Here is a 24,727-nt window from a genome sequence, read left to right as displayed (position 1 = left end):
CTAACCTTGATTGATTTGGCTCTTCCCTGAGAGTTTCTTGTACAGTATTTCTTTTTAAAGTGGCAGCTACTCTACACAAGACTTTCCAAATGCACACAGTTCTGGTTTTTACTTAAGCTAGAGTAATGTTTGAAGAACTTTAGAAAAGCTACAGACAGGGCCTAAATAAATAATTAAGGTTATTTACTACCACGGTAGTAAGTGTTCCCATCCTGTAATTCTAAAATATTCAAAACACAGCGGATCTTTATAAGAAGATAACTCCTCACTATATTGTAAACCCCTAGGGGGGGAAAAAGCCCTCCTTTTTTTCTCACTTCCAGAAAAAAAAACCAGATTCTCAATACATTTTTATCAAGTTAAATTTGTATTAATTACGTTATTTTGAAATAAACATAGCATGTATTCTGCAAAGAATCCAAAAGGTTCATTTTAACCTAAAATGCCAACTGTATCAGCAGCAAAGCTCTGTATCTGACATTTTACTTGATCTCTAAGACCCCCTCATTTTTCAAAAACAAATGGTAGATGAATAAAATTTCTGACAGTTAAGGAACAAGAAAGAAAGGAGGTCAACAGACTGGATATTATACCACAGCATAATCACTGCTGTGACCTCTCCCCATAGTCACCTCTCCCCTTTCATCCTTAGCTGGCTATGAAATTGTCTACTTGTGGCCCATAAAAAGAGCAAGGTAACTGAAAATATGTCAGTGGAACTGACCTTTTATAAAGGAAAGACTCCTCACAAAACGGAAAACACAACTCATTTGATGAAATAATTAAGGAAAAACTAATGGAATTTTGGATACAAATGAAAGCTAAGAGATTCTAAAAGTAACACTGGATTAACGAAAACTACTGTGACCTTCTCTCAAAACACGTCCATACTACAGAGAAGCAATTAAAAGAGCTCACAAAATGTAGGCTGCATAGCTACTGCCACAGAATGCAAGCCTGAGGAATTTACAGGGTAATAATAAAAATCTCTAATAAGTTGCTGCACTTGAAAAGGCAAAAAGACGGTCAATGGGGTTAATCACTAGACTGCAAAGTTTAAAATATTTGCTAAAATGGAAACTAATTAAACACATAAAGCTTTGGTAAAGGCAATCCTGAAAATACAGGAGCTCGTGTAGAATATAAATTCTGTCTGCCTTACTTCTCCTCCTTTGGAAACTAGGGTATGCACCACAAGGTATGCCAGGGCAGTAAGAAGAACAAGAATGATCTCAGGAAAGACGTGGCAACTCTTCTGTCAGTGATACTATATCATGATATAGTGTCATGATACCTACATGATACTCATATACTGTTCCCTTTTCAATTTGTGATGTGGGGAACAGAAAAACCGCACATTGGTTTATTCAGTCAGTGATGAGAGAAATGATCCTCTACCCCACAAGCTTTACTAACGCATACAAGGGTTATGAGACTATCTTGCTACTCTATATGTCTCGTGCAAATAAGAGAATTTGGCACAGGAGCTCAATGTTTGGACGATTGTGCCTGAATAGGCACAGAAGAGAGAGCTTCTGCAGAGAAGAGCTTTCTACCAACTTTTTCTGTGGGTAAGAAAGGATATTTGTCCTCCTTCGTGGATTCAAGTGAAGTGTCTTAATGGGACTCCTGGCAATTCCCATCTCCTTTGGGGGCTATGGTCTAAATGGGATAAAGTTAGGGCAAAAAGTACTAGGCTTGGAGGCTCTAATTCCCACTAGGAATCCTCCTTAGGGTAGAGCAAAGGCCCTCACATAAAATTCCCAATACTCTGCTAAAAACGGGGATAAGTAGAGAGAGCTACTGGAGATGGTGCCCAGAGGCTACAAGAATAGCAGGGACTAGGAAAGCAACTCCTGATTTCTAGGAACTCAACTGTCTAAGCGTTGAGCAAAATGTGGAGGAAAGATGATCATTTAGCTAAAACCTAAAAGTGAAATGGAAGCAAAGCTATTGCAGCTAAGCAACCTATTCTTTTGAAAATGTAATATTATTTCATTACATTCAGATAATATGCATTCACTATTACAAAATACAGCTTAGCAACAGAAAGAAACATAAAATATGACTAATGTTCTTGTCATCTAGAAATAAGTACTAGTAACAAGTTAAAATATTATACTCTGGGTGTTTTTATACATCTAAAACCCCTTTTGTTTTTGTAAAATGGGATCAGACCATAGATACTATTTTATAACTTCTTTTCCTCCACATTGAACACTTTTCATACCAAGAAATATTCCTTTAAAAGGCTGCATAATATGTCAATTTATGTGTATAGATGAATTTGTTAATTTCAACATTTCCCAAAGTATCTTATGTGAAACCACTAGTTCCACAAGATATAGTTTAAGTGTATTAAGGGGACTATAGCATACTGCATCTCCTAAACATGCAATCATGAAACACTTTTTTTAGAGATCTCTCCGGATTAATGTTCCTGAGAACACATTTTAGGAAACACTCTCTAGAGTGAATTCAAGCACTGATCTGAGTCAATACAAAGAACATCAAGCCCTGTTGCTAGGGAAGGGAACTGTCAAGAGAAGGAAAGATGACGTTCAGAAGCTCTTGCCTCAGTGTGGAGTAGTAGAGGCCATGATCTATCTCTAACCTGGCCAAAGAAGTCCCTAAAACTCATGGTTCTCCGGAGGAGATAACAGATAAGGACTTGAGGCCAAAGAACTTGCAAGTAAGGAAAAGTAATTTTGTCTAATTTTTCCTCTATTTAAATAATCCTGGGGCGCCTGGGTGGCGCAGTCGGTTAAGCGTCCGACTTCAGCCAGGTCACGATCTCGCGGTCCGTGAGTTCGAGCCCCACGTCAGGCTCTGGGCTGATGGCTCGGAGCCTGGAGCCTGTTTCCGATTCTGCGTCTCCCTCTCTCTCTGCTCCTCCCCCGTTCATGCTCTGTCTCTCTCTGTCCCAAAAATAAATAAACGTTGAAATAAATAAATAAATAAATAAATAAATAAATAATCCTCAGAAGCCCAATGGCAATGTCTTCGGCCACAGTCGGTTGTCAAGTCAGGAGAATAAAGCCCTAACTACCTGTCTTTGGAGAAAGAACCAACAGCTAACTTCTTTCTCAGGTCTCAGAAGGTGGCAGGAAAGAATATGTGACTCAGATTTAGGATCCCAACACTTCTCTCCTTTTTTTTTGGAGATGACTATAATGTAGTGTCAACCAACAGAAGACAGCAACAATGTATATAGGAAAATGATAGGCCCACAATGGGATCTCAACCCAAAAAAACCCTTCTTGTAAGCAAAATCCCACACAGAAGGCAAAGCCCTTGAATTGGAGAGGATTTTGATCTCTGCCTGTAGTTGTGATCTGCAGTGAAAAGGAAATGGAATCCATTCTGAAAGCCAGAGCTTCAGAACCATGAAGCTAAGAAGAAAGCTGCAGATCTTGTTGGCAACATTTCATGTGGAGCAAGCAGAAATTAGCCTGGGTAATAATTCAGTTCTGGGACCAGGGAAGGCTGGCCTTGTAGTAGGGAGAGTTTGAGTGTAAAGCCTTTTGGTTTGGTTCACATCAGGCATTTTTCAGATATAGAGATTTCTTACCTTAGCCTTCCCACCCACCCTCCTATTTGTTCTCTGCTGCAGCCAAAGACAAGAGACTAGCATATAGATTTTAGAGAAAACAAATCTTAGACAAAGGTGAGGAAAAGGATATTGATATTCAAGTAGCATAGATTATCCAAGATCCATGAAAAGCAGAAGCTTTGAAAAGGTAAGATTTCAGAGAAGAGTCCATGACAGAAAGGATTTCTGTGGACCTTGACTAACTTCCACAGTAAAACAATATGAAAGTTTGAATCCTAAGAGAACCTTAAAAATATAGATGAAATTCATGATCATCACAACCATGAGGTGTTATTCTCATCCAAACAAAAGCTGTAAGTTGTAACGTCTTCATTGAATTCAGAATCAGGGTATCAGGAATTTGTGATGAAAGGATGAATAGAAAGCCAAATCTAGTAGTTCCACATAAATGATTTAAGCAGAAAAAAATAATAACTACTAATAGCTAACATGTATTGGCTATTTTCTATGTGTGAGGCACTATTGTAATTGCTTTAAGGTGGGAACTATTGTTATTCCCATTTGTAGGTGAGGAAACTGATGCATAGAGAGGTTTAGCAAACTGTTCTCTGTTATACCAGTACCAACCAGTAAATTGGAGGCTCCAACCCAGATTGCCTGGCTCCACAACTTAAAGAAGAGGGACTTTTAAAAGACCTGCGGATTGGGAATACCACCTCTACAAGTTTCCACTTTGTCAGAAGATGGAAGTGTTTTGACAGCCTCTCTATGAGAAAAGAGATAGTCTGCACAAGTAGTCCACACTTTCCCCCTCATTCCCAGGTACAGTGGCCATCCTATGAACCATGGTGCTAAGAGGAGGCCATATCTGAAAGCAGAGTGACAAAATGGCAGAAGTTCTCACTTCTTCACGGAGTACTCCTATGGAGGATCTTCCCCTCATACTGGGTCATTTCCTTGTGGTGGCTACCACTAGGGTGACCAACCCATCTTGATTTGTTCAGGACTTTCCCGATGTCAGCACTGAAAGCCCTGGACAGGTCAAGAGGGTTAGTCACCCTAAATAATATAAAGTCATTATGACAAGAGACATCTACATTTTCCTCTCTCTTCCCAAATCAAGATGGGGCTCAAAGAAAAGTAGACAAATCCAGAAAAAGGATGTCTTTAGTGATCTCTTCTAATTCACAGGATAGGACACCAGACCCATCTCAAAGGGGGTCACACAGGAAATAGCCAGCAACAGTAAATGCTGGCTGGGGTCACATAGGTATTCCATAGGTTCAAGTGTCTAAGAACCAGGAAGGCTAAGTTGAAGATCTTACTGCAGTCCAGAAGAATCTAGTCGGATGAATGTTTTCTGGATAACAAACAGGGTTGAAAGTTTTGCATGTAAACCTGCCATCCCAATGTTTACCTGAGAAGGGTATTTAGCCAGTACACTAATGGAGGGTCCAAGGGCAATTCAGTAGTCTGTTTATTTGAAACACAGTGACTAAATTAATTCCTCACCATTTCAAGAATGAGTAATCAGAGGCATCTGGGTGGCTCCATCAGTTAGGTATCCAACTCTTGATTTCCGGTCTGGTCTTGATCTCAGGTTCATGAAATCAAGCCCCACGTCAGGCTCCATGATGACAGTATGGGGCCTACTTGGGATTTTTTCTCTCCTCTCTCTTTGCCCTCCCTAGCTTGCACTCTCTCTCTCTCTCTCTCTCTCTCTCTCTCTCTTTCTCTCTCTCTCTCTCTCTCTCTCTCTCAAAATAAATAAAAAGACATTTTTTTTTAGAAAAAGAATGAGTAATCAGAAACCACAGGAAAAACATGCTACAAAACATGGGGAAAATAACATTATACCAAGGATACAGAAATCTTAGGAGGCAACCACACTGGGAATATGTGAAAAGTCACTGAATTATATACTTTACATTGGTAAAATGTAATGTATGTAAATTTTATCTCAATAAAGCTATTTTAAAAAAAGAAATCTTAGGATGCAAATAGATGTGGCCTCTAAAAACCAATGAAAACTTTAAAAAGTAAAAAGACTGACATGTGACGATAATAGAAGGATTTAAAAATGCCAAAAGATATAAGGAGAGAATGAGAACTAATAACCTGGGTGTTCATTTCATGGAGTCAGAAAACAAACCACTAAGGAATGCTAAGGAAAACGAGATAATGGGAATAGTAAAGAGAAAAGCCACAATCATTCAATTAGAAAACAAATACAAGAGTCTATAAATAAAGCTAAGCTTCTGATTATTGATGATTTCCTCTGTTACTATATTACACCCAAAAAAGCTAAATCTATTTTCATAAATTTAGATTAGCAATATATTTGTGATGGTCTGATTTAAAGGACTGGCTATGTCACAGAGCAGAATTTCATGTGGTGTGTGAGTGGGGTCACAGAAGTACTACAAAAACACGGGCAGGCATTCTTAACAGCAGCAGAAATGACATCCTACAACAAATCTGTGTGACTGCCATTTGAGTCCACATAGTGGACACTAAAAAACAACAGTGGTTCTGGGCACCTGGGTGGCTCAGTCAGTTAAGCATCCAGCTTCAGCTCAGGTCATGAACTTGCAGTCTGTGAGTTTGAGCCTGGCGTCGTTGGGCTCTGTGCTGACAGCTGGGAGCCTGGAGCCTGCTTCGGATTCTGTGTCTCCCTCTCTCTCTGCCCCTCCCCTGCTCACACTCTGTCTCTCAAAAATAAATAAATGATAAAAAAAAAACCAACAACCTACAACAGTGGTTCCAAAATATATAAATCCAAATAGAAAACAATGAGCACCAACCCTCTAGGCAGTAAGCAGTGATCTGCAATTAAGTTGCTTCTCCTGTGGGGAACTCCAAGTAACATGCTCTCCAGTATCAGGAATAACTCACCAGTGCCCCAGACATTAGAACTTAAAAATGTGGTATATAAAAATCTTTGTTTCAAAGCTAGAAATTTTACAGATCTGAATAACTATAATTATAGAAAATTGTTGTAGCATTCATGTTATGTTTTTTAATTAAATTCTATTTAATTCTGGCCTAAATGGGTCTCACATGTAGCATCAGGTAAAAAAGTCAGTTGATAAAATAAATTCCAGAGCTGATTATTTTAAAAACAAATAAACATATACAAAACTAAACACAAAGAGGACCAAAAATAAGAATTAGTAAGAAGATACAACAAAGAAATGTAGAAAAGTTATATCATTTTTAAAGCACAAGGTATGGATGTGAATTTAATAATTTTAAAGATCTAGAACTTTAGCAGGTATCAGAATCACTTACAGAACTTATTAAAACCAAGATTTCTGACTCAGTAGGTCTAGGGTGGTACACAAAACAGGCTCATTTCTAACAAGTTCCCAGGTGATCGAGATGCTACTGGTCCGGAAACTATAATCACTGATTTTTGTAAAGTAGAGATATTCCTGGAAAAATATGAATAACTGAATGACTCAGGAAGTTGAAAACCTGAAAAATCAAAAAGTTATTAAGAAATTACTTTTTTAAATGGTACTTAAGCTAGAGAATTTGCCTGTTGTGTTCTTTAAAATTATTAAGAAACATGATCCCCTTGTCAGAGCAACCATTTCTGTGCATCAAAAAATATGGAAATCTATCCAATTCATTTGGAAGTTAGTATAACTCTGAAAACCAAACCTGAAAAGGCACAAAAAGAAGAAAAAAGCAGTTGTCTTACCATTATGTCATTGTGGAACCTCATTCACATGAAATCCTACATGGGAGGCCAATCCATAAAGCCAGTAAAAGCAGAAATGCTTTCTATAAAGAGACTGCTCAGCCCTAACACAGTGGCCACATAGAGGTCACTGTTTTAGTCTAAACACGAATGTAATATAAACTTCAAAATCCTAAGTAAAATAATCATAAGCTGATAAATAAAACAAACAGCCAGATAAGTATTATCCCATAAATGCAGGCATGCTTTAATAATAGGAAAATCTATCAATATAAATCAAATTAATTACTTCAATAAGAAAAAATGGTTAAAACAACTATTTCCATTAAAAATGCTTTTATAAACTAGAAGTAGAACAGAACCTATTAATGATGATTAAGAATATCAAGTTCAGGGGCCGCTGAGTAGTTCAGCTGGTTAAGCATCAAACCTTGGTTCAGGTCATGATCTCGTGGTTTGTGAGTTCAAGTCCCGCATGAGGTTCTGCACTAACAGTGCAGAGACTTCTTGGGACTCTCTCTCTCTGCCTCTCCCCCAACTTGTGTTCTCTCTCTCTCTCTCAAAATAAGTAAATAAACTTAAAAAAAAAGAATATCAAGTTCAAACCAACAACAACATCCATTATAGAGATGCTATGGATATTTGACTACTTTTTCAAGACCTTAAGACTTTTTTAAGACTCCCAAACTTGCATAAAAAACTGTTCTGGGGCACCGGGGTGGCTCAGCCAGTTGAGCATCTGACTCGATTTCGGCTCAGGTCATGATCCCAGGGTCATGGGATCCAGCCCGCACCAGACTCTCTGCTGAGCATGGGGCCTGCCTAAGATATTCTCTCTCTCTCTCTCTCTCTCTCTCTCTCTCTCTCTCTCTCTCTCTCTCCTTCTGCCCCTCTCCTCCTTTCATGCTCTCTAAAATAAAAAAAGAAAAGAAACTGTTCTAGACTGGAAACCCTAGTTTTACAGGTTGGGGGGCCCTCACTGGAATTTGCAAAGTTTGTAAGCCTCTCGTCACATGAAACCAAACTTGTTTCTCATTGTGTCTAATAAGCATTGTGATATTCTATGCAGTGTATCCCAAAGCTGAATGGCCACATACAATATTCTTTTTGATGAACAACTTATGGAACACTTTGGGGAAAACCTATGATTTTTTTTAAGTAGACAGGTGGCAGATACAATTTTCCCATTTTATCCCAAAGACTGGTTGCCTCTGTAGGAGCTCTCTGTGGCAGCCCTATAATCTAGCAGCACCGGCAAAGCTGTGGGTAGCAACAGAGAGCAGTGAAATACCCTGAAGGTTGTGTTTTCATATTACTTCTTGGGATGCTGTACATGTTGTCATATTTGAAATATTTTGGCATTTTCTTGACATTCCAGATACTGACTAAAAGCTTCGCAGACATCTCGGAAGTTCTGTCTCTATCTTCTTGAAAAGATTTCCAAGCAATTCTTTGGGACCTGTCTTATACTTCATGTGACATTATTTTTAAGTAAATATGATGTGCATATCATTTCATTTTGACAGCTCTGAGAAGCTGTGAGATGTACTATGGAAGTAATGCAAACAATTGCATATCTACTAAGAATTCTTTTCCAAACAATAACAAAGATTAAACAATGCATATGTTGGTCCATATCCATTTGTCAGCTCTGTAGGGAAGTAACAATCCTAAATTTTCCTAGCGCACACACACATAAGATGAAAATTACTTCCCAGATGTTTTGTCCGTCTTCCTGACCCTGGACAGAAATTACCCATTGTGTCTATCCAGGGTATCCAGTACACTTTGCGTTCTCTTCTCATAAGTTATACATTATTGTCTACCTCAATCATGCCTCCTGATACTCTATTCCCTCTTCTAATTTTTATCATGGAAAAGAAATACCTTAATATTAAACTTCCTCCTTAGTGAAATTGGAATGCAGTAAATAATTTCTAATTCCCTTTTGGAATCTAAACAGATTTTCCCCACCATATTTGTTGACCATTCCAGACACTTTCACACTGTAGCTCAATCATTTTCTCCTTTTTCCCTTCTTTTTTTTTTTTCTTGTCAGAGTTATATTAAGGCAAGTTTCCCAATATGTAAATCTCTCTTTGAAAGATTTGAAAGAAAGTAGAAGACTTAGGAAAGAAGTAACATTTACTAATGAAAAAAAATGGCACCACGTTAGTCTAAAATGTCTAGCTCATTTTCCAAGCATGACTACTAAGAAGTATATTAACCACTAGACAAATCTTTTATTTATGTGTTAAATATTTCTTTGTATGTCTACAATGGCCTAATATATAAACGGTTTTGGTTTGTTTGTTTGTTTTTACCGGGGAAGGGTTGTTTGTTTTTGTTTCAGAAAATTTATTCAGGCAAAAATCAATTATATTAATTATCTCAATATTCTTAGAATGAAGTTAATCAATCTCTCTTAGTATCTTAGGATAAAGAACAAATAACTTCAGACAAAAAGGACTGACTAACCAAGCAACAGTGTGCTTAGTAATGTGAAAGATACAAATAAAATAGAAAACATATTACCTGCTCCCAAAAAGCTTACCATCTACCTGAAAAGGGAATACTTAGAAGACTTAGAAAGCAGATACAATATGAGGACAAAGTTCTGAGGCCATAATTCATGTGGCTTTGCCACAGAACAGTATCCCATTTTAAGATAAAGCAAATTTAGGTAGAAACTTTAATTTTTACATTGACTTCTCAAAGGATATACTAAAGAATTAGTAGGTTCCATTTTCAGACTACCTCAGAAGGGCAAATGTAGCCCTAGACTTGACTTAGAACATCTTCCCTTTCTCCAGAGACGTGGCATATAGCCATATAGGTTGTGCACTGCACAACTCCAAAATGTAGCACTTACATGAAGTTTGATGCAAAGAGTGACCTGAGGGATCATGCAATGGGCCATTCTTCACTCTACTGTCAAACGTATCAGAATTCGTGCTCCCCACATCTATTGCCTCTTATCTTCTGCTATGTTGACGAAGAACACAAAGTTTTTAAAAAATCTTGATTTAAATTTCCCTTGTGCCTTTCTTTTCCTGTGGCCTGTTGTCTGGCTCTGTTTTCTGTCACCACTATCCACATGCACACACACACACACACACATATATGTACTTCATTTTATATTGAGTCAGGGAATATGTCTCTTCATCACACCTGCCCTTGGATTTCATTATGATACTGCTTTTATACATTTTTAAGTAAATTTTTGTCCGTAGGTTCTCTCTCTAAGACTGACTCCAGTTTTGTTGATTCATCTATTCAGCTAAAATGTATTGAGTATCTACTACTCAATATTTACTACTATCATCTATTGAGTGGGTATGTTCACATATATATATGTGCATTTTCATAAATATGTGCGTGCCGCACATAATTCTGCGGCAGACATTTGGCCGCCTCCCCCAAACGGTACCTCTTCATTCTTCTTCCTTTCTATTAGAATCAAGCTTTGGTTCAGAAGGAAGCCCTGGCCTTTAGTCTAGATGACAGGTTCTGAACAATGAGATGGAAGAGGAAGTCTGATGGGGGGAAGGAAGGCCTCTGGGGAATACTTTCCTCTCTCATATTGGGCCAGGCATGGGGGGAGTTTCTTGCCTTTGACATGATACCTGGAGCTGCTGAAGCTACCTTGCCATCATAAAAACAAAACCACGTAAATCACTGAGACATTGATTCAGAGCCACACATTAAGCCACAAAACCCATGTCAGAAACCCTACTTTCTTAATATGTAAGAGAGAAAGAAAGTCCTGTTATTTAACACATGACTGGTAAAGCAGTTTCTTAAAGCCTAAAAGTATTTCTAACTGATACAGCTTTTCTCTGGGTGAAATAAAATCTCACATTTGTTAAACAATTTCAGGTTTCAGCGAGCATGAGGAAGAGGACTTTGGAAGACTACGGACTTCCCCTGGGGCGTGATGTCACAGCACATAAGTACTGTGTCTTTTAGGACTTCTTTAAGGTCATTTATCTTACTACTGCATCTGCCTGTTCTCTGCATTTATCTAGTGAGCCCAGGTTTTAAACAGTCTAGCATGGAGAACTCTCAGAAAAAATGGCAACTCTCTGCAAACAACAATGTGAAAAAGACAAAGTGACAAAGCAAAGTTCTGCAAACAGTGAGTACTGGCCACACACTCAAGATCACCATTATCTGTCTGTGCACAGCTCATATGGGCAGAACTACCCATTGCTTTTCACTCTCTTCAGTCGCATCTTAACAGAAGCAGCTGATCACAAGGAACAGCATCGTTCCCAAGCACAAAGAACTCACACAGTGCTCATTCTGAAATGTTCAAAAAACAAGGTGAATGCATATCGGAGAATTTACTGAATACTGGCTTCTAAGCCAGATGATGTGCAGCTCCTCCCAGAGCTGCGTTCCAGCTTGCTGCTATTTTAAACAAAAATTTAAATGTGGATAAAATATGTCACAGCAGAAGCTGTAAAGCTGTAATAAATCACTCAGAAAGCACAATTCATAAAAATTTGCTTACATGAGCATTATGTTAGTAATTTAGCTGTGGATCTTCTTGACAGGTAGACACTCCTGGGTGCATGATTCTAAGAAGAAAAATAAAGACTCACTCTCGTACTAACCAAGTGTGCTCAGAATTTAACAGAACAGCAAGATGCACTGGCAGCACAGTTACCACAAGGGAACCAACTACAATGATGCCTATTAAGATAAATTATCTGAATCGTGAGCCGTGAGAACAATGGCTCTCATTGAACAGACTCTACCATGTCTTAGGACAAATTAGTAGAAAAAAAAATCTTGCTGCCGATACAGGGTATACTTTATCTATGCAAAACTCTAAGACCGTGAAATAAGAGTCTGAAAAAGGATAAACTCAAGACCTGGTTCTTCTATTTACTGTTGTATGCCATTGTGAGACTGGGTTCACCACTCTGAGCTTCCATTTCCTCATTTGATATCCTGCAGCGTTTAATCATAATTTGTAATTATCTATCTGTGCTTTTGTCCATCTTCCTCAGTAGAGTATAAGCTGCAAAGAGAAGGATGATGCCTATCCCAGGTCTTTACAGTATCCTTATTGCCTAGCATAGCGCCCGGCCTATTACTCATACTCAATAAATATACTGAATAATTAAATAAAACTTGGTGCACCTGGGTGGCTCAGTTGGTTAAGCGTCTGACTTTGGCTCAGGTCACGATCTCGCGGTTTGTGGGTTCGAGCCCCGCATCCCGCTCTGTGCTGATGGCTCAGAGCCTGGAGCCTGCTTTGGGTTCTGTGTCTCCCCCTCTCTCTGCCCCTCCCATGCTCATGCTGTGTCTCTCTGTCTCTCGATAGTGAATAAACGTTAAAAAAATTGTTTTTAAAAAGTAAATAAATAAAACCTTATAAGTACAACCAAATTCATTCAATTGTTCTAAGAACTACATGAAATACTGTGCTTCCAGCTGTTTTGTAAACTTTCCAGTTACCCTGAACTTACAGAAGGTAAGGCTATGCTACACATAACTAGTACTGCTGAATCACTTAAACTCTTGATGCCACAGATGGACCTTCTAGAATGGAGATAGCCTAACTCATCCTGATAGGAGAAGAAAATAAAATAATGTGTGGTGGACTGAATGACGTCCCCCAAAGTCTCAATCTCTGGAATCTGTAAATTTAAACTTATATGACAAAAGCGACTTTACAGATGTTATCAAGTTAAGAATGTTGAAATAGAGAACTTATCCTAATTACCTGGGTGGGCTCAATGTAACCACAAAGATCCTTCTAAGAGGGACATAAGAAGACTCAGACTTAGCAGAGAAGGTGACATGATGATAGAAGCAGAGGCTGGAGTGACATACTTTGAAGAGAGAGGAAGGGGTCATAAGCCAAAGAACAGAGGCAGCCACTGGAAACCTAAAAAAGGCAAGGAACTGGATTCTCCCACTCAGAGCCTCCAGAAGGAACCAGCCTTGTAACCCCTTGACTTTATCCTAGTGAAACTAATTTCGGACTTCTGGCCTTCAGAACTCTAAGACAGTAAATCTGTATCATTTTAAGTCACCAAGTTCTAGTAAGTTATTTAAAAGAGAAATAAGAAACTAATAGAAGTATGTTACATTGGTTTCAGTTGTGAATCAGTACATAAGAATAAGGATCAGTATAATGGGATCCTGGCGTTCAAAGGAGCAGTGTACCAGCCACTAAGTGATATAATTTTAAAAGAATGAACTGCTTAGGCCTTTGATGTTGTTAGAAGATTACTGCTAGGATAGTTATTAACCCCTACCTCTCTGACAAAGACATTTTGGAATTATAATTAAGGCCTCCATATGTTGTATTATGTGTTTTTTGTACATGGCCTCATTTAATTCTTGCAACATCCCTATGTGGTTGGTATCACTGTCCCCATTTTATGTAAAGGAAAACTGTAGTTCAGAGGGATCAAGTAACTTGCCCAAGGTGAAACACATGTCTAGCTGGAGACCAGTTATTTTGGTGGCAACTTGGCTTTGGAATCAGGAGCACTTCTGTAGATCAAGCTGAGTGCAGTAAGGAAAAATTGCTTCCTCCTGCTTCCTGCTATATCATTGGTTGCCTAGGGACTTTTCACACACTCTCTCTCTATAGTACCTATACAGAACAATAGAACAAAATGAAATTGGACTTCTGCCTAGAATTGCAGAGTCTCACTCTAAAATGTCAAAGATTGCAGATTTCTCTATCGGCATTAACTTCCCAGACATTTAATTAGATAGAGAGCCCTTATTCTGTTCCATAGATAAGCTTTAAAGCAGGAATAAAATTACCAGCAAATAGATTCTTTTTTTTTTTTCACTTTACTACGGATAGTCTGGGTTGGACATTTGAAATATTTTATCCTTTTCTTGGTCTCTCCCCTTTTGTACATATGGAAATATGGAGCTAACTTGCAGCTGATCTGTGGCAGCTCTATGCTTATCTCCAGGCACCCCTGCCAGCAGAGATCTGATAAGGGTGGCCAAGATAGGGCTGAAATATACTAGCTGGTAATTTGTAATGTGCTCTTTAAATTATGAACGTCCCTTGGAAGCACCCTGTACCAGTTTGCCTACTTGTCTATTGAAAATTTACAGATCGATATTGTACACATCGCTCATCTGGTTACACAACCTCATTTGGGCTATGTGGCCTGTGGGATATGAAAGATCCCTCAGTAAACTTAAGTCTTGGCTTCACAGATCTTGGTGGGCTGCGATCCAGAGACTGTGTGCATCCTGAAAGAGGACCCTGAAAGTAGCACCTGAGTGTCTCAAATCTCCCTGATCTTCGCCCGTGCCGTCTTTCTCCTTTTACAGTTTTGTGTCCTTTGTCTTTTTTAAAAGTTTATGAAAGTATACGTGGTGGAGTCTTGTGAGTCCTTGCAAACTACATGACCCTATGTAATTGCTGTAGTATATATTCTGGTCCACTATAACAGAGCCCAGAAAACCAATGGATTTTGTCACTTGTAAGAAAGTGAGAGTGAACAGTATATTTCAAGTGTCCAGGGTTTAAAACCTGCCACCCGGTTCTAGGACTTCAAGGGCATTTGCCTTTAATTTATTGGTTCTTTCTCAAACATTTAGTGTGGACTCACTATGTGCAAACACATATCAACAATCCACGGGTACGTGAACTCACCCCTTGTCTCTACAAATCTCTTCTCTAAACAAAACACACACACCATTTAAAGTCCAGTGTCATTTGATTAACCTCAAGAACATTTGAATCCAACCCCAGAAACAAATGGTAGACTATATCTAACCTCGTGAGTTTTATTCTATGCCAAGAAGTAGATCTATTAAGTTTAGAAACTTCAAGCTCTCGGGGTGCCTGGGTGGCTCAGTCGGTTGAGCATCTGACTTCAGGTCAGGTCACGATCTCACACTCAGTGAGTTCGAGCTCCTCATCAGGCCCTGTGCTGACAGCTCAGAGTCTGGAGCCCGCTTCAGATTCTGTGTCTGCCCCTCCCCTGCTTATGCTCTATCTGTCTCAAAATAAAATTTTAGAAATTTCAAGCTCTCTCCTTTTATATTCAGTGTCTAAACATTTTTTAATGTGTATGATTGTTCAATGAGAGCCAAGCCTCATTATTTCCTACGAATTATATTCTCTGAAAATGTGTTTCCTTTCAACTAAATTAAACAGCAGTAGCTAATTAGTAACATCCTAAGATGAGGACCAAATTTTGCTCACATGCAAACAGTAACTTTCTATCTTACCGATCTTTAAAATGTGAATACTACCAATATTTGGGGCACCAATTAATAGCACATCCTGTCACCAAGGATAATTTTGTTGACTTAGTGGCCCGGTGAAACAAACTATCAGGGTAGTGGATCCTGTAGGCTGCCCTCAGTCAGGATACAGATATTTCTATTTACTGGGGGCGATCCATACATCTGTTCTCTTCTCGCCCTTCACATCATGCTCTTTTGTTGTCAGGTCATTGCACACGTTTTTTTCTCTGCCTAGAATGCATGCCCTTTCCCTTTATCCCCCCTGTCATCCTTCCAAATTACTTGGCCAACATCTTCTTATACTTTAGATCTCAGTATAAGTATGTTTCCTCCAGAATGTCTTGACTCCTTAGACAAGATTAAAGGCCTCTGTCCGATACATTCCAATAGCTCCCTCCACTTCCCCTTTCATTATATTATCGCTTTCTTGTAATTAGCTGTGTAATCCTCTGACATCACCTCATAAATTGTAAGCCCCATCAAGTTCACACTGTTGAAGATTAACACCTAGGATAATGCTGGACACAATACCTTAAATGTGTTGACTCATAATCTCTCCAAGGTTTCCCCTTCCTGTATTCATGGGGGTTATATTCGCTTATCAGTGTGAGCCTGTTTTAGTAGCAGTGCTATGGAAAACATGAAGATATCAGATTGCACACATGTGCATTTATATGCATAGGTGCTATTAGAAAGGCAATCCAAAGAACTTTCTCTTTGGACAAGTCACAATGTGTGAGCCTGGCCAAAACTGTAAAGTCTGAAGACCCTCTAGCCCCCAACTTTTATCACTCACTATCCCCAAACCAGCGCTGACATACCTTCATTTTACTCCTCAGCAAAGCATTTCCTTCTGTTCGGTGTCCATCCCCCCCAAAAAAACAAGTGTATCATCATTTCCATGCTACAAAACCTGAATTATTTATATATTAGTAACTCAATTGGTCACACATATTTAGACTCATTTGATTATTTTTTTTTTTTTTTGGAGATTTAAAAAATAATTTCTCAAGGGAGCTCACCCTTTATCATAAAACCACACAAGGTCAAAATCTGGCCCATGAAGATCATACTTCATAATGACAACTACTTTAGGCTGCTTTAGTAATAGTTAGCTTTGACTGAGTGCTTACTATATGCCAGGTTCTACCGTAAACATTCCATAGGAATTTTCTCATTTAATCCCCATAACAAATCTATGAGATAGGTACTATTGCTGTCCTCACTTTAAATATTAGAAAATTGAGATGCAAGAAGAATTAAGGAATTCAGCTAAGATCACCCCATTGACTAAGATCACCCCATTAGCAGAGTGCAGATCTGGGGCTCAAACCAAGGCAACCCAACCCACAGTCAATTTGTTTACCATTAATACTTCTCAAAAATAAGAAAAATCAAAGTTTAGAACTTCTGCTTAACCAAATTAGTTTTATCAGTTTTACTATAAGTTTTACCTCTGGTGGTTGGTTATCTTATGAAAATATATAAATTTTTATGATATTCCATGGCATATTTCCCTATAGGAATATGTTTCAACCACAAACAATTCATGACACGGTTGGCAACACTTTGTCTAGAACTACAGCTCTCACTTACATATGAATTTATTAGTATAAGCATGATGCCACAAACACTAAAACTGAATCATCGCTTGGATCGTTTTAAAAAAAAAAAAAAAGCTTTATGGAATTTTTAAGAGAGTACACGTTTCTACTGCAGCAACATTTGTTCACCTATGAATGTCTGAAAGTGTTTAATGAGTAATTTAACCAAGTCAAATTTTTCCACCTTTTTAACAGATGTAGTAAATAGTAAGTGAAACCTGTGCATCATGCCAAATACTTTTTATATTATGAAACAGAATTAGCAACTCCACATAGAAAATGTGTAATATGGTGAGTCACGTAAAGAATGCATGAATCTTAATTGTGAAAGGGAATGGGTGAAATAGGTGATGGGGATTGAAGAGTAGATGATGAGCACTGAGTAATGTATGGAATTATTGAATCACTACGCTGTACACCTGAAACTAATATAACACTGTATGTTAACTATACTGGAATTAAAATTAAAAACATAATTAAAAAAATAATGTATGAACCTTAAATGTTCAGGCACAAAACTCATTTTGCTTGTCTTACATATTGCCATGAATGTCCTCTGCAGTCAGGTGAGGAGAGCCCCAGGAAGAGGGACTCTTCAAAAATATGAACCATATGCCCCCAGGAGAGAGGCAGCATTCAGCTGCCTGCCATACAAAAGCTCTCGATGGCCAGTAGATGCCAGCTAGGGAAGCAAAGGCACTAACAAAGGGGGACAGAAATCCTAGACAGTTAAGAAAGGAATATTTGTCCTTTCCTTTTTATTAACCCAACACCAGCAGAGTCAGGCCTTGAAAAAGGGAGGGGAAGAAGTATCCCAGAATCAGACCCTTTACCATAGACACACACACACACACACACACACACACATGCATGCAACTTCACCTGGATATCACCTAATTATCCTTTAGGACTCAGCTCAGCTCTCTTATCACTGTCTAGAAAACTACCTGTCCTGACCCCTATCCCACTCCCAACACACCTCCCAGCCCCCTCACACCTTCCTCCTTAAACTCCACGATACGTGTCCTTCTCCAGGTCTCCCAGAGCATGCCTCTAGGGTAACACTCAGCAGCACCCTCTGCACTAAATGCTGTCCTTTTCTCTTACCTCCATCCCCCTTTAGACTAAAAATTCTTGGGGAGCAGAGACCATATCTTCATATTTACAATCTCTGATGCCTATTATGGTGCCTGGAATTTAGTAGATGCTTACTTATTGAATGAATGAATGATGACTGTTAAAGCAAGTGTAGTTTAGGACATTTTTATCCTGAGGTTTATCATCCTCTACATAAGCATCATGGCAATCTCCCTGCAATTTATTCCAGGGTCCCTTCTCTTTTTATTCTCTCTGCAAGCAATCTTGTCCATCCCTCCCATGGCTTCAATTGTGACATTCATGACTCTGCATGTGTGTGAATTCCAAATCTGTATTACTATTTTTCATCTGAACTCCCAATGGACATTTTCAACTGTACTGAACATTGCCACTTGGATGATAATTCTAAAATCCCTCATTACCTCCCTCTCAACTTCTTCTCCCTCCCCCTCCCTTCAGCTGAGATCATCATTCATCTGTGCCTTCATGTTAGAGACCTTGACCCTCTTGTCTCCCTCTGGCACCATTCTTGTCTAGTCAGGCACCAACTCTTGTCAGTTTCACCTTTTAAATCTTCCTAACTTTCTTCAGCTCAGCCATAACTCCTTCCGTTCAGACCCTCAGTCTCTTACATGAACTATGCTGAAAGCTTCTGAGATAATTCTCCTAACTTTAATTAAACCATCTTGTATTCCATGGAAAATCCGATAGATTCCACTAAAAGTCTGCTGGAACTGATACATGAATTCAGCAAAGTTGCAGGATACAAAATCAATGTACAGAAATCAGTTGCCTTCTTATACACTAACAATGAAGCAACAGAAAGACAAATAAAGAAACTGATCCCACTCACAATTGCACCAAGAAGCATAAAATACCTAGGAATAAATCTAACCAAAGATGTAAAAGATCTGTATGCTGAAAACTATAGAAAGCTGATGAAGGAAATTGAAGAAGTTATAAAGAAATGGAAAAACATTCCATGCTCATGGATTGGAAGAATAAATATTGTCAAAATGTGAATACTACCCAAAGCTATCTATACATTCGATGCAATCCCAATCAAAATGGCACCAGCATTCTTCTCGAAACTAGAACAAGCAATCCTAAAATTCATATGGAACCACAAAAGGCCCCGAATAGCCAAAGGAATTTTGAAGAAGACCAAAGCAGGAGGCATCACAATCCCAGACTTTAGCCTCTACTACAAAGCTGTCATCATCAAGACAGCATGGTATTGGCACAAAAACAGACACATAGACCAATGGAATAGAATAGAAACCCCAGAACTAGACCCAGAAACATATGGCCAACTCATCTTTGACAAAGCAGGAAAGAACATCCAATGGAAGAAAGACAGTCTCTTTAACAAATGGTGCTGGGAGAACTGGACAGCAACATGCAGAAGGTTGAAACTAGACCACTTCCTCACACCATTCACAAAAATAAACTCAAAATGGATAAAGGACCTGAATGTGAGACAGGAAACCATCAAAACCCTAGAGGAGAAAGCAGGAAAAGACCTCTCTGACCTCAGCCGTAGCACTTTCTTACTTGACATATCCCCAAAGGCAAGGGAATTAAAAGCAAAATTGAACTACTGGGACCTTATGAAGATAAAAAACTTCTGCACAGCAAAGAAAACAACCAACAAAACTAAAAGGCAACCAACGGAATGGGAAAAGATATTTGCAAATGACATATCAGACAAAGGACTAGTACCCAAAATCTATAAAGAGCTCACCAAACTCCACACCAAAAAACAAATAACCCAGTGAAGAAAACATGAATAGAAAACATGAATAGACACTTCTCTAAAGAAGACATCCGGATGGCCAACAGGCACATGAAAAGATGATCAACGTCGCTCCTCATCAGGGAAATACAAATCAAATCCACACTCAGATATCACCTCACGCCTGTCAGAGTGGCCAAAATGAACAAATCAGGAGACTATAGATGCTGGAGAGGATGTGGAGAAATGGGAACCCTCTTGCACTGTTGGTGGGAATGCAAATTGGTGCAGCCACTCTGGAAAACAGTGTGGAGGTTCCTTAAAAAATTAAAAATAGACCTACCCTAGGACCCAGCAATAGCACTGCTAGGAATTTACCCAAGGGATACAGGAGTACTGATGCATAGGGGCACTTGGACCCTAATGTTTATAGCAACACTCTCAACAATAGCCAAATTATGGAAAGAGCCTAAATGTCCATCAACTGACGAATGGATAAAGAAATTGTGGTTTATATACACAATGGAGTACTACGTGGCAATGAGAAAGAATGAAATATGGCCCTTTGTAACAACATGGATGGAACTGGAGAGTGTTATGCTAAGTGAAATAAGCCATACAGAGAAAGACAGATACCGTATGTTTTCACTCTTATGTGGATCCTGAGAAACTTAACAAAAACCCATGGGGGAGGGGAAGGAAAAAAAAAAAAGAGGTTAGAGTGGGAGAGAGCCAAAGCATAAGAGACTCTTAAAAACTGAGAACAAACTGAGGGTTGATGGGGGGTGGGAGGGAGAGAAGGGTGGGTGATGGGTACTGAGGAGGGCACCTTTTGGGATGAGCACTGGGTGTTGTATGGAAACCAATTTGACAATAAATTTCATATATTGAAAAAAATTAACAAAAATAAATAAATAAACCATCTTGTAATTCCTTTTCATCACAGGGACACATCCCTGTTTGAGTAAGTCAAATCTCATTCTAACATTGTGGATACAATGGTGAGTCAGACAAAGCCTCTACCTCTGTGTTAGCTGAAGTAAAAACTAAGCTTTTTGGAATCATAAACCAGCCCCTTGATCTGACAACCATCCATCTTCTAGCCCTAGCTCCTCCCATTCTGCTCACATCCTACGCTTCTCACTTATGCATGTAAGCATTTTATTCTTTCTCAAAATATTTTCCCTTGGGACATGCTGTTTCCTCTGCCTGAGATTTTCATGTATAACCAGCCCGTTCCACGACCTGATAAATGTCTGCTCATTCTTCCAGATAGAATTCAGATGTCATCTCTTTGGTGAAGCTTTTCTCATCGTCCATCGTTTCTTTTCCACGTGGTCATGGCACTCTATACCTGCCTCTAGTATAGCATTGGTCATGCTGTACTGCACACATGTTCATATCTGTCTTAGCCTATTTGATAGTGAACTCTTCCAGAGGAGACTTCTTTATCTTTACATCTGAGCAGAATCCAGCACCCTGTTTGTTATACAACAGACCATAATACTTATATGTGGTGTTGAACAAATAACCAGAAGAGTAAAGCAAGTACATATTCTGTCTTTCTTAATCCTAACTCAGAAATAAGAATAAACATTCAGAAACAAGAAATCAGAAACATTGGGTCTCTTGATTCTTTAGCTTGAAATGTCTGTAGTTTTTACCTTAAGTGAATGGCACAACTTAATTTTAACAATTTAATGTTTTTTAAAGGCTTAAGTCTCTTTAAGAAACAGACTCTTTTTTAATGTTTATTTTATTTATTTATTTATTTTGAAAGAGAGAGCATGAGCAGGGGGAGGGACAAAGAGAGGGAGAAAAAGAATCCCAAATTGGTTCTGTGCTGATGGCCCATGAAGGGCTCAAACTCAGGAACCACAAGATCATGACCTGAGCTAAAGTCAAGAGTCAGATGCTTAACCGACGAAGCCACCTAGGCGCCCCACGAAACAGACTCTTTTTTTAATTTTTTTTTAAGTGTATTTATTTATTTTGAGAGAGAGAAACAGAGACAGAGAGAGAGTGCACAAGCTGGGGAGGGGCAGAGAGAAGGAAAGACAGAATCCCAAGCAGGCTCCATGCCGCCAACATAGAGCCTGATGCAGGGCTCGAACTCACAAACTGTGAGACAATGACCTGAGCCAAGATCAAGAGTCAGACGTTTAACCAACTATGCCACCCAGGCACCCCAAAATGGAGTCTTAACTATAGAGAACAACAGATGTTTACCAGAGAGGAGGTGAGGGGGAGGTGGGTGAAATAAGTGATGGGGATTAAGGAGTGCATTTGTTGTGATGAGCACTGAATATTGTATGAAAGTGTGGAATTCCTATATTATACACCTGAAAGTAATATAACACTGTATATTAACTAACTGGAATATAAATAAAAATTTCGAAAAACTAAAATAAAAAGGCTCATTTTACCAACTGAATAAGTAAATGTACATTTCTTTATATAGTGCACCATAAAGCAACAAATGGAAAATGAAAGACCAGAAGTATCTTTCAAAATGGTGAAGGCCAGTATAGTGACATATGTACTGCCTTACTTTACCCCTCCTCTGCCCTAGCAAGCTGGAAGCAGTCGGACATGGCATTTTTCTTCTCTGAGACTCAGATTCATCATCTGTAAACTGAGCAGAACAGACCCCGGCCTCTTCCAGTCTGATAATCAATGACACTGTAATACTCCATAGAATTGCCAGAAATGCCACCAATGCATAGAAATGAATACAAAAGCTACAGACCAGAGGAACTCACAAAGGGGCATCCTCGACTAAAGCAAACATGACTTCACAGAAGCAAGAAGACTAAGGTACGGCAATTTGAATTATGCCAAGGGATTCTGGCTGAAATGCCAACAAATACATGCAATTATTTTAAGTGTGCACAGGAGAAAAGAGACAAAATGAGATTGCTGAAGCTTTAAAACGTCTTAAGGAATGTGAATCTCACAGGGTTCAATCAAATGACACAGAAAGGCAAAAGCGTTTAATGGCTTAGAGGCAAGGGTTTAAAAGGGCCTACTTATATCATGACATCTCCCCATTCCTTTTCAGTTTGATAAAATAGATAATCACAAAATGTTCCAGTTATGTATAGTCTCCAGACTTGCTTAAAGTAATGCATTTTTTTTTTTTTTTGCAGCCAAAGCCTGGCTCTTTTTCTTCACTAATATCCATGAAAGTAGTGAGGGAGAGAAGAAAATCAGAGGTAGAGTACCACCTATCAACCTATCAATTACCAATCTGAGGAATTAGTTGCACATCTAAATATTTCTAGGCCAGATGTTCTTAGCCACAGAGGTACGTCATTTTGTTTGAGTTTCCCCCCTTCATCTCCCAAATGTCATGCTCTGTGCCCCCCACAGCTGCTGTATTTTGCCACTCTGTTGGTTTCTAAGCTGCTCTGCATGTGACTGGCTGTGATATGAGAAGAGGGAGAACAGATAAAAGATGAAGAGAGCGTCAGAGCAGAGCAAAACAGCCGCCAGAGGAAGGATGTGTCACTGCAAGGTACATAAAAGCAGACACTGGAGACAGAAAACTTTTGGAAGGGACTTCTGCGAAAATGAAGATTAGAAACACGTGGAAGGTCAACAGACAGGGGAATGGGGCACAAATCTGCAAATCCATTTTCACAAGTTCTGTGTTCTGCTCATCCTTTTAAAAAAAGGTAATTTCATTCCACTTTAGTCAGAAGGGAATGATTACTTAAAAGCATCAAAGCCATGTCAAGGAACAGTTTGCTCTATTTTATTTTTTTTTAACGTTTATTTATTTTTGAGACAGAGAGAGACAGAGCACGAACGGGGGAGGGCCACAGAGAGAGGGAGACACAGAATCTGAAACAGGCTCCAGGCTCTGAGCTGTCAGCACAGAGCCCGACGCGGGGCTTGAACCCACGGACCGTGAGATCATGACCTGAGCCGAAGTCGGACGCTTAACCGACCGAGCCACCCAGGCGCCCCAGTTTGCTCTATTTTAAAGGACTCCTTTTTTTCAGCCTTAGAGACATAAAATCAACAAATTATAATATATTTAAAGAATACAATTAAAGATTTGATATACTTTTATACATTGTAAAAGAATTCCCACCAGTGAGTTGACTAACACATTCATCACCCATTTTGTTTTGCCTTTTTTGTTTGTTTGGGGTTTTTTTGTTCGGGGTTTTTATTTTTGTTACTGAGTTGTATGAGTTCCATATGTTTTAGGCCTTAATCCATTATTGGATGGTTTGTGAATATTTTCTCCCATTCTGTGGGCTACCTTTTCATTTTGTTAATTGTTTCCTCTGCAGAGCAGAAGATTTTAAGTTTGATGTAACCCCTCCTGTTCATTTTGCTTTTGTTGCCTTTTAGTGTCAAATCCAAAAAAAAAAAATTATTTCCAAGATCAATGTCAAGAAACTTACTCCCTATGATTGCTTTTAGGAGTTTACAGTTTCAGGTCATATGTTCAGTCTTTGATCCATTTTGAATTGAATGTTTTGTATGGTGTAACATGGGGGTTTATTTTCATTCTTTTCTTTGTAAATATCCACTTCTTCCAACATTTATTGAAGAGATTGCCCTTTCCCCATTGTATTATTTTTGGCTGCTTTGTAAAAAATTAATTTATTTTATGCCTGAGTTTATTTATCAGTCCTCTGTTCTGTTCCATTGATCAATGTGTCTGTTTTATGCCAGTACCACACTGTTTTGATTATTATAACTCTGTGATATAATTTGAAATCAGAGCGTGATGCCTCCAACTTTATTCTTCTTTCTCAATATTGCTT

General features: G+C 38.8%; 1 protein-coding gene across 5 annotated transcripts in view; it reads right to left on the bottom strand.

Annotated features, from left to right (window-relative positions):
• The window catches only part of LOC128312907 (collagen alpha-1(IX) chain-like), a 228,472-nt gene that overhangs the window by 139,867 nt on the left and 63,878 nt on the right, over nucleotides 1-24,727 (bottom strand). The gene's annotated exons all lie outside the window — the stretch shown is intronic.

This window comes from Acinonyx jubatus, chromosome F2 (assembly GCF_027475565.1).
Source record: "Acinonyx jubatus isolate Ajub_Pintada_27869175 chromosome F2, VMU_Ajub_asm_v1.0, whole genome shotgun sequence".
In the NCBI taxonomy this organism is placed as follows: Eukaryota; Metazoa; Chordata; class Mammalia; order Carnivora; family Felidae; genus Acinonyx; species Acinonyx jubatus.
Note: the sequence above shows the minus strand (reverse complement) of the source record. Positions and strands in the feature narration are given on the sequence as shown.